Below are 10,789 nucleotides of genomic sequence, written 5' to 3'. Positions count from 1 at the left end.
CTCGCCGTGACGCAAGGCCGGGCGCGCGCGATTGGCTGCGGCGCACCGCATCGCGGGCCCGCCGGGGGGTCGCGCGCCCACCCACTTCCGGGGTCGGGGTGGAGTAGGTGCTGCGGCCGGCTGGTGCGGCGAGGCTTTCGCGCGCTCCCGGGAGCCAGGCGGGCCTGCAGACCACCGACGCCCCCAGAACCTTCCCCCGCCACCACCACCACCACCCCCCCGAGGCCCCCTGCCGCCCCCCAGAACCCGGCCCGTCGTCCCTTCAGGACCGACCCGTCGTACCTCGGGCCCCAGCCCGTCGTTTCTTCAGGACCCGCCCGCCGCCTCCCAGCACCTGCCCGCCAGCCTTGTGTTCTCTGGACGGAAGGCGAGGAGGGGGCGGCCGGGAGGGCCCGAGGCGGGGGTGGGGGGGGGGCGGCCCCGTGGCGACCGGAGGTGGGAGGAGGAGAGCCGGCGGGCGCAGGTGGAGGCAGGTGTCGAGGTGGTGGCGTTGTGCACACAAACCCAGAGCTTTAACCTCCTCCGGAGAATTCCTCCAGACTTGTGATGCTGTGAGGACAGCGTGGCGTGGTGGCGGCAACAGGCCGCTGTTGTGTTCAGACTCCGGTGTTGCCAGTGACAGAAACCCTGACGGGAGGTGGGCCAGCCTAGTACCTAGTACTAGCTCAGAAGCGAGTGCTGTGCCGTCTGCCGGCCGGGATGGAAGTGATGCGCCCGCCCCTCTTTCCATCTCCTCGGGGGCAGCCCGGGAGCAACCCCCGCAGTTGGGGCGGAGATGAGAACCAAAGCAGGAGCCGTGACTGCTGGCACGCCAGCCACAGCCCGACGTAGAGGCTGCAGCACTGTGGCTTGGACCTGGTTCCCCTTCCTCCCGCTCGGGTTCTCGCCCTCGCCCCTTTCCGAGGATGCAGACCAGCTTTTTCCCCCACCGTGCGGTGGCCGCGGAAGCCCCGCACGGGCCAACTCCACTGGGACGAGAGGCAGAAAAGCCTCTGATTCATGCTGGCTGGTTTTGTGGTCTTGTATGTAACCATCAGTGTGGCTTTTGCGGACTGGCGCAGTCTGGAGGTGTGGGTTATCAGGCGCTGTGTGTTTGTGTCCCCCTAAAATTCGTACATTGAAACCTTCATCCTCAGTTGGATGGTATTTGGTGATGGGGCCTTGGGGAGGCGGGGTGGTGGTCACTGGGTCATGGGGGTGGAGCCCTCCGAAGAAGGTGATGCCCTGATTGAGAAGAGACACACAAGAGCCCACACCCCCTCCCCTTGTGAGGATACAGTGACAGGTGGCTGTCTACCAGCCAGGAAGGAGGCTGTCACCAGACACCAGACCTGCTGGCACCTGGACCTTGCACTTCCAGCTTCCAGAACTTTGAGGGATCGGTGTTTGTGGTTTCAGCCCCCCACTCTGGTATTTTTGTTACAGCAGCCCCAGGGGACTAAGACCCATGCTGGGAGGGCTCAGTGAGACCGGGGTACTATTAGCAGGAGGACGAGTGGCTGTCGGACAGCAGAAGCAGTAGTCTAGAGATGGGAGGAGAACAGAACCCGTTCCCTGTTCTGTCGGTGACCGTCTGTAGCCATTTCTCCTCTCTGGCCCCAGTTTCCACGTTAAAAGAAGCATTGAGTTAGGAGCGCTCCATGGTCCTTGGCAGAGCTCCTGCGCTGTGACAGAATTCAATACCAGCTTCCCGGAACTCAGAGTCTGACACAGTGGAACTTCTGGGGACCCACAGTCCTCCCCGTGGCACCACCCCCCCCTCCACCCCCAGTCCTTTCAGCCTTTGCAGAGCTGACTCTCTTCAGTTGCCGGGAGGCCTGCATTTTTTTGCCCTCACCACAGCTGATAGTCCTCATTCCCGTATCTGCACTTCTGTTGTAACCTTCGTTTCTTGTTTCTCGTCTGTCCTCCTTGCCACGTCTCTCCTGGGCCAGACGCAGTAGGTTCATATCCCAGCTCCGTCACTTACTAGACGAGTCACTACACCTCTGAGCCTGTGTCCTCGTCTGTAAAATAGGAATAACACCACTTGCGTCTTTGGGTTGGAGGGAGGACGAAGTGAGAAGGTGTACGTAAAGTGCTTACGAGCACTCACATATTACTAGTATTGTTATTATAGTCTCTGCATATTTGGGTTCAAGGCACTTGGTCATTTGCATTAAGTCTTAGAGTTTCAGAGGCAGCACTGGGTTCAGCAGCATTCCAGATGATTGATGGAGGGCTGCTTTCAGGTTGATGGACATTACTGTAGCCGTCTCTCATATTTGGGTCAGGGAGGGATGGCTGGATAAATGACAGGCTGGGCGGTCTGGATTTCCCCCAACACTTGCCCGTCAGTCACAGGAGAGAGCTCGGGCTTTCCAAATGGCTGGCTCTTCCCCACCATTTCTCCCTTCCACTGTAGCCTCAGTTCTGTGGCGGCTTCTGTGAACCTTTAAGCTCCAGCCTTGGCAGAACTTGCTGCCGTGCTCCTGGCCCCATCAGACTTCTAAACTTCTACACAGCCCCCACTGTCCCACATGCCATACCCACCCTCCTTCCACTGTCCATTCTCATTCAGCCTTAAGTCTCAGATCAAAGGTCAGCTCTTACTAAACCCAAAGAAAAGCAGACGTGGGTTATTTTGCCTTCGTATTTTGTATGTGCTTGATTCTAGCCCCCCACATCTGTCTTATAATTGTTTTTCTGTCTGTATCCCTGACCACATCGCAATATGTTTGAGGGAGTGACTTCATGATTTTTTTTTTTAAGATTTTATGTGTTTATTTGAAAGAAAGAGAAAGAGCATAAGCCGGGGGAGAGGGGCAGAGGGAGAAGCAGACTCCCTGCCGAGCAGGGAGCCTGATGCGGGGCTCAGTTTCAGGACCCCAGGCTCATGACTTGAGCTGAAGGCAGACAACTGCTTAACCGACTGAGCCACCCAGGTACCCCAAGGGAGTGACTTTCTTATTCGTATTGGAATTTCCAGGGCTTAGTAATTGCCTAACACGTAATAGGTATTCGCTTTTTATTAAAGGAATTAATATCCCTCCCCCAGGTCCCCAGATAATGGGTAAGTCTTGCACTGAAAAATGTTGGAAGAGCCTGAGCAAAAAGGGCAGAGATGAGCAGAACTGGCCCACACACATCGCTCCTCTGTCCATTTCATCCCCCACCTCCACCAACAACGAACATGGCCACCTTGGCCCTTTCTTTTTTTTTTTTTTTTTAAAGATTTAATTTATTTGACAGAGAGAGACACAGCAAGAGAGGGAACACAAGCAGGGGGAGTGGGAGAGGGAGAAGCGGGCTTCCTGTGGAGCGGGGAGCCCGATGCGGGGCTTGACGCGGCGCTCGATCCCAGGACCCTGGGATCATGACCTGAGCCGAAGGCAGATGCTTAACAACTGAGCCACCCAGGCGCCCCGCACCTTGGCCCTTTCTTAACATGGCTTCCAGTAGGCTCCACATGCGTTAAATAGAGGTGGTAAGGTTGTTCCTAAGATCTTTCTGATGGCCTGTCTTTTTGCTAACAACTGTTCGATTTTTCCTTTCTCTATGGAAACTCATTTGCTAGGAGTTAAGCTCTTAATCACGAGTGGTTCATGGTACTTTCACTTTAATTCTGTTTACAGTCATTCCACCCTTTGTAAAGCTGATGAGTCAGATGTCTGGCCGTGAACCTGGTAAGGTAGGACCCTGGACAGCCTTGCTCCTGGACTTCAGTTAGCCCTTCTCACTACTCAGCCAGTAGTGCCCTGCTCCTGATAACCCACACTGTTCAGAGTTATGTAGGTGCTAGATGAAGCAGTTAAAAATGTGGTGTTCCCCCCATCTCTGGCAGAGGAAAACTTGCAGAAACCATCTGTTAAAAAGGACAACTGAAAGTTCATGTATGTGCATGTCCTGATTCGCAAAGGCAACCGTGCCTTATAAAGTGAAGAGGTGATGTTTCTGTTTCTAAGAGGAAACCGACAACACCTATAATCTAAAACTTAAACAAACAATGAACTAAACCTGGAAGCCAGTGTTAGTCACTGTCCCAGTGGTCTGATCTCCGCCTGGTTATACAAACTCACGCACACACAGCCAAGTCTAGCATTCATTCAACAGCCACCTTTGGAGTGCTTACGATGTTAGATTACTGCTAGTGCGGGTGGGGATTCAAATCAGCCAAAAGACCTTTTCCCCTAGAGCTGAAAAGGTCCAGTGGGGGAGAGAGAACTCTATTAGAAGCCAGGAAAGACTATAACCTGTAGGGGTATACTTGATTGTATAAAGGTGGTTAATTCGAGGTTGAGGAGGATAAACTGATAAGGTCAGTGGTGAAGTACAAGGGTCAGGAGTAGACAAAGAAAACCCAGGTTAATTTACTTAACATAAATTCTACTCCAGGAAGCAACATGAAGCTTGCACTCATACCTTAAAGTCCTTAGTATTTATGTACTAGTAGGTATACAGGTCTGTTTATCTCGTGGGCCAGAAGCTTCTCATGAAGAACTTACTTTGTACTTCTTGTACCTATCACTCTGCACTAGACCCCATGACTGCTACTGGTTGATAGTAGTTGGAAGAATTTTTTTTTTTTTAAAGATTTTAATTTTTAAGTAACTCTACACCCAGTGTGGGGCTTGAACTCACAACCCCAAGATCAAGATCCACCCGCTGCACTGACGGAGCCAGCCAGGCTTCCCAGGAACTTCTAATGGCAGTAGACTCACACAGAATGTGCAAAACCAAACCGTAATCTGTGTTATACTTGTATGTAAAAGAAATATACTATATATTTGATTCCAGAAATATAATTTGTCAAACAAGCCACTTGTACCTAAACTGTCTTTCATTGCGTTTTACAATCATTTACACAAATGAAGTTTATTATTAACCTACTCTGGAGTGAGGTTTCCTGTCTCAAACCCCGTCAGCTCTCTTTCCAGCACAGAAATGGAGCTCCGCTGACGGTTGCCACAGGTAGGGTCTGCCCTGGGTGGTGGCTGATAAAGAAGTTCCTGGCCTCAGCTCTCCTGGGCTTACCACAGCTCTCCCAGGAAGGCAGTGCATCAAGGATGGGTGCCACCAACCACAGACCCAAGCTGGCTCTTCTGAGGCATTCTGGTATGCTTCTCTGTACCTGTCCAAGAACCAGTAATCTATCATGGCTAGAATTAGAATTCACTGCTGCTAACTTGTTCCAAGGAGAAAAGCTTAAAGAAATTTTCAGACGCTTTTAGGAGTGAAAGGGGATGCTAACTAGAAAAGATGCCAGGACAGGTGGTAAAACCTAGATATATGGCTACTCTAATTATAGATTTAAATGTGAAAAACAAAACTTCTGGAAGATAATATAAGAAAAAAAAATTTTTTTTTTTAAGGTAGGCTCCACACCCAGCATGGAGCCCAACACGGGGCTCGAACCCACGACCATGAGATGAAGACCTGGGCCAAGATCAAAAGTCAGACACTTAACCGACTGAGCCCCCCAGTGCCCCCATATAAAAATATCTTAAAGATTTTGAGGTAAGGAATGATTTCTATAAAAAAGATGTAGAAAGCACCAGCTATAACGGAAGAGATGGATACATTCAACTACTTTAAAATCAAAAGCTTCTCTTTATCAAGACACCATTAAAAGGGTAAAAAGGCAAACCACAAAGCAGAAGAAATTTGCAATACGCATAACCAACAAAGGGCTAGGATCCAGAACATAGAAAGAAGCGCCAAACAGTTAGAAAAAGACAAACATTTAAATTGTGAGAAAGGTGAAGGACCTGAACGGGCACGTAAGAAGAAAGAGGAAATACAAATGGCTAATAAACATGAGAAAGTGCCCAACCTTAGCAGTAATCAGGGGAATACAAATTAAACCCACAAGGAGTTGCCTACCACATAGGCCAAGTGGAAGTACAAGTTGGTGCTATCACTGGGGAAGTCAGTCTGACATTATCTAGTGAAGCTGAAGATAGGCCTGCCCTGTGGTCAACAGTGCCTTTGCTAATACACACACCAGGAGCACATGTGAGAACGTTCTCAGCAACATTGTTTCTTTTGGCTCAAAGTGTCCCTCAGCAGTGGAATGGATGAGTAAGTGTGATGGAGTCATATAGCGAGTATTCTTGGTAACCAAAAATGAAGTACAACTAGGTGCAACAACGTACGTGAACGTAGAATGTATGGTGACTAAAAAAAGCTAGCCTAAAGGAGTACATATGATCCCTTTTGTATGTAAAGTTCAAAAATAGGCAAGAATTTAATTATACTATTTGAGGATGTGTGTTTATAGTAAAAATATAAAAATAAGTAAACGGTTACCGTAAACATTACCATAAAAACCAGGATGTGGATGCCTTCGGAGCACTAAAGGGACATACTGAGGCTTTGGGATTGTTGCCAGTGTTTTAGTTCTTCACCTGGGCAGTGGTTACATGAGTTTTGCTTTATGATAATTCACAACAGTTTTGTCTCAGACAGTCTTCTCTATTATATTTTATAATTTAAAAAGGTTTATTTTGGGGGTGCCTACATGGCTCATTCGGTTAAGCATCTGCCTTCAGCTTGGGTTGTGGTCCCGGGATCCTGGGATGGAGCCCTGCGTCAGGCTCCCTGCTCAGCAGGGCATCTGCTTCTCCCTCTCCCTTTACCCCTCTCCCCTACTCGTGTTCTCTCTCTCTCTCTCTCTCTCTCTCTCAAGTAAATTAAAAAAAAAACCTAAAAACAATCCAGAAAACCCTGAGCATTTAAAATAAATAAAATAAAATAAAATAAAATGTTTTTTACCCCCAAAGGACATAGGGTTAAAGCAACGGTCCTAGTTTTACCTGAATGAGATAACTTAGCAGTGACGGCGTCACACAGGATTTTTAAAAATGTTGTAGCTCAAATAATCCAGAAAAAAAGACAAGATGACGTGCCCTAGAAATCTGTTTGAGGGCACGGAGAGCACGCGGGCATGATGGTGACACCATGGTGATAGTGACATGAAAAGACGTTTGAGGCATTTCCAGAAAAGTAAGTGAAGAACATTTTCAGAATATTCGTACGTGTATGTCTGATTTGAAATGTGTACATAAAACCAAGTTAGTAAATAGTACAAATTGACATCCATTTCATTTTTATTCTCAAAAAGTTGAGCCCAAGTCAGCCACATCTTTTCTGGGAGCTTCCCAGGGGAAAGAAGAGCGCAGTCTGCGTTGGGACAGTCCCAGTAGCTGGTACCAGCCCTATCTGACAGAGCACAAAGGAAAAGTCATTTGCTGATGTCCACACAGCTGATTTTCAAATTTCTTGGGTTGCAGACCGAAAGGTGGAAGGGAATCCATGGCAATGGGAAATGTGTAACTGACAGCATCGACGGCAGCTTGGAAAACCAGGTTCAGCAAACAAACAGGAACGAGGGCCCCCGAGAGCCACCATCACCGTGCCTTTCCTGCCACAGCAACAGCCTGACCAGGGTGCGGGCCTTGATGCTGTTGGGTGTTGCCCCGGTGCCACGGCCTCCACTCCGTTCTGGACCCGCCACAGGTGGCACACATTCCAGTCTGTCCATTCTCCCTGTCACTCACTGCAGACCCAAAGTCCCAGGCTCAAGTGTCCATTTGGCCAACATCAACTCTTCTGCCTATGTCTTAGGGACTTGGGGTTTGAGGGAGAGCAAGGATCTCACCTTTTAGGGTCCCTACCAAGATTTCCCAGATCTTCTGGGCAACAGAAGGTAGTTCACGCAGTGAATGGTCAGAAATGGCCATTTTCATTTTCCCTTTAGAGGCAGGTAGTGACAGGGCCGGGACCGGTGCCCAGGACAACACGCATTTCCACTGTCCCTTCTGTGTTTCTTTGGACCTGGGGGTGAGATGGGTGGCAAACCCCAGTCACCAATGTTGGTATCCTCACCCCCTCGAGTAGTCAGTGGGGTCAGATCCCAATGGGGGGCTGCAGATGGGAACCTGCTGAGGTCACCCACACAAGAATCAGTTCCAACAGCAGCTCTTTGAGTTATTTTTAAGCCAGTCAACAGCAGGCCAAGGAGTGGGTGCAGGTACAAAGAGAAATACTCCAGGCTCCTGCTCTAGAGAGCTTGTAGTCTAATCTCAAAACCTCAGCTGGGGGCACCTTCGTGGTTCAGCTGTTTGAGCGTCTGGCTCTTGGTTTCCACTCGCATCATGATCTTGGGAACGTGGGCTCGAGCCCCACATCGGGCTCTGCACTCAGCACAGAGTCTGCTTGGACCTCTCCCTCTGCTTCTCCCCCTGCTCATGCTGTCTCTAAAATCAATTAATTAATTAATGTAAAAAAAATCAGCTGTATGTTATGCTGCCTTTAACGTAAGGTCTTCTTATAGAATTCCTGAATTCCTCTTTCTAGTCTCCCTTTGTAGTTCCAGGTATATGTTTTAAGGGTGAAGTGCTCTATGATCTTTTCCCAATTTATATTTTGCAGTTATTATCACTCTTTATCCCTAAATGGTGAAGATCATCAATTAAAGGAAGCTTTTAGGAACGTCAACTTCGGGGTTGTTTGACAAGCTACTACCCTGCTGGGTAGAGTTCTTTAGGCATTGTAAGTACTCAGGAAATGCTGGAGAGGGGTTGGAGGTGGGGGCAGGTAGTAGAAGTGATTTGGAGAAATGGGAGAGAGAATGTATTTGATTTAGATATGGAGAGGCCTCTATAGGCGGCCAATATGTCTCCTGCTCCAAAGGTAATGAAATTGAGAAACAGTTTATAGGTAATGGTTTACCATTACCAGGGGCCTGAATAAAGGAGTGAGAACATGAGTGGCGCGCACAGCGGGAATGTCAAGTGCAACAGCCCAGGACCGGCAGGGAGGCAGGGTGGCTGGAGTCCGGGAGACATGAGACTGAGTAACAGTGAGCTCAGAGAGCCTGGAGGGAGAGGGCCGATGGGGTTAGGGCCGAGCCATGCATTCATAATGAAGCCCAAGGGATGCGTTACTAAGTGTGCCCAAGCGCAGTCGTAAGTGCAAAAGGTAAGAGATTGTTTAATGTCCACTGCTTTCACTAAGTAGGTATGGACACAGACCCCAGAGTGGCCCCCCATGATCTCTGCCCCCTCTGTCGTCCCCTCCTTTGATGTGGGCTGGCCTGTGACTTTCCTCTAGCTAGTAGAATACTGCAGAGATGCAGGGATTTGGCAGATGTAATTAAGGTCCCAAATCAGTAGATTTTGAGATAATTAGAAGGGAGATGATCCTAGGTGAGCTCAGCTTAATTAGATAAGAGCCCTTTTAAGAGGGACTTGGGCTTTTCTGAGGCTAGACACTCGCTCCTGCTGGCCTTGCAGAAGTGAACAGCCATGTTGTGAACGGCCTCTGGGGAGGGCCACATGGCAGGGGACCTCAGGCAGCCTTTAGGATCTGAGGGCGGCCAACAGCCAGTCAGAAGCTGGGGCCCTCTGTCGTCAGCTGCAAGGAAATGTTTCCAGCCAACAGTCAAATGAGCCCAGCAATGAATTCTTCCCCACTCACACTTCAGGTGGGGACACAGCCTGGCGACACGTTGGTTGCAGGCTTGTAAGACCCTGAGCAGAAGACCCAGCGAGGCCGTGCCCAGACTCCTGACCAACAGACACTGTGAGATAAGAAATGTGCATTGTTTTAAGCTGCTAAATATGTGTAGTGTAGAAAATGAATACAGTAGATTTCTAACATACAAATATACACATACAGATTTGTGTGTATGTGTGTGTGTGTGTGTGTGTGTGTGTGTGTTGATTTCCCCCTGATGATAAAGCAATGCTTTGTACTCGTTTCTATCAGTGTAAGTAGAAACAGCTAAATGCGTGGGACCGAGGAACAAAGCCAGTGGCCCCAGAAGAAGCAGGAGCAGTCAGTGCTGGTGATTATTCATGAGAACAGGCAAGTGCCTGCCCCAGTGCTCACACACAGAAGCCAGGTAATGAGCAGGCTTCACAGCATGTTCCCAGGTAGGCAGTACATCACCCAAGTGTCCTCAAGAGAAGACATCACCATGAAGATTCAATCCTTCATTTCTGGGTGATAAAATTTTTAGAGGCCTTGCTAATTTTAATACAGTGCTAACAAGGCAGGGCACCTGAGTGGCTCAGTCAGTTAAGCGTCTGCCTTCAGCTCAGGTCATGATCCCAGGGTGCTGGGATCAAGCCCTGCAGCGGGCTCCCTGCTGCCCCTCCCCCTGCTTGTGCTCTCTCGCTCTCACTCACTCTCTCAAATAAATAAAATCTTAAAAAAGGGGGCGCCTGGGTGGCTCAGTTGGTTAAGCGACTGCCTTCGGCTCAGGTCATGATCCTGGAGTCCCGGGATCGAGTCCCACATCGGGCTTCCTGCTCAGCGGGGAGTCTGCTTCTCCCTCTGACCCTCTTCCCTCTCATGCTCTCTCTCTACCATTCTCTCTCTCAAATAAATAAATAAAATCTTTAAAAAAAATTAAAAAAAATAAAAAATAAATCTTAAAAAAGAACTTGAACAAAACCACTGCTAATAAGGCAAACATAATTTTTTTTTTTAAAGATTTTATTTATTTGACAGACACAGCAAGAGAGGGAACACCAGCAGGGGGCGTGGGAGAGGGAGAAGCAGGCTTCCCGCCAAGCAGGGAGCCCAATGCCGGGCCCAGTCCCAGGACCCTGGGATCATGACCTGAGCCGAAGGCAGACGCTTAACAACTGAGCCACCCAGGTGCCCCCAAACATAAGTTTTTAATAATGCTAACAGATGAAGTCACTGTTTTGTAATGACAGGACTAGAATACCACCCAGCAAGACTTTAACAAATGCATCATTTTAGGGGTGCGTGGCTGGCTTAATCGGTAGAGCATTCA

The 10,789-nt window shown here is 49.1% G+C and overlaps 1 long non-coding RNA gene across 1 annotated transcript; it reads left to right on the top strand.

The window, feature by feature from the left end:
- The first annotated feature begins 104 nt into the window (after positions 1–104).
- On the top strand, positions 105–10,195 carry LOC141371376 (uncharacterized). Its single transcript, XR_012376312.1, has 3 exons — positions 105–5,094; positions 5,352–5,496; positions 7,272–10,195. It is a non-coding gene; the product is annotated as an uncharacterized lncRNA (long non-coding RNA).
- Positions 10,196–10,789: the final 594 nt, after the last annotated feature.

Source organism: Callorhinus ursinus, unplaced genomic scaffold (genome assembly GCF_003265705.2).
Source record: "Callorhinus ursinus isolate GAN/ISIS: 27379988/994484 unplaced genomic scaffold, GSC_fseal_2.0 scaffold70, whole genome shotgun sequence".
Lineage (NCBI taxonomy): Eukaryota > Metazoa > Chordata > Mammalia > Carnivora > Otariidae > Callorhinus > Callorhinus ursinus.
The sequence above is the reverse complement of the archived record's forward strand: the minus strand, read 5'-3'. Positions and strand labels throughout refer to the sequence as shown.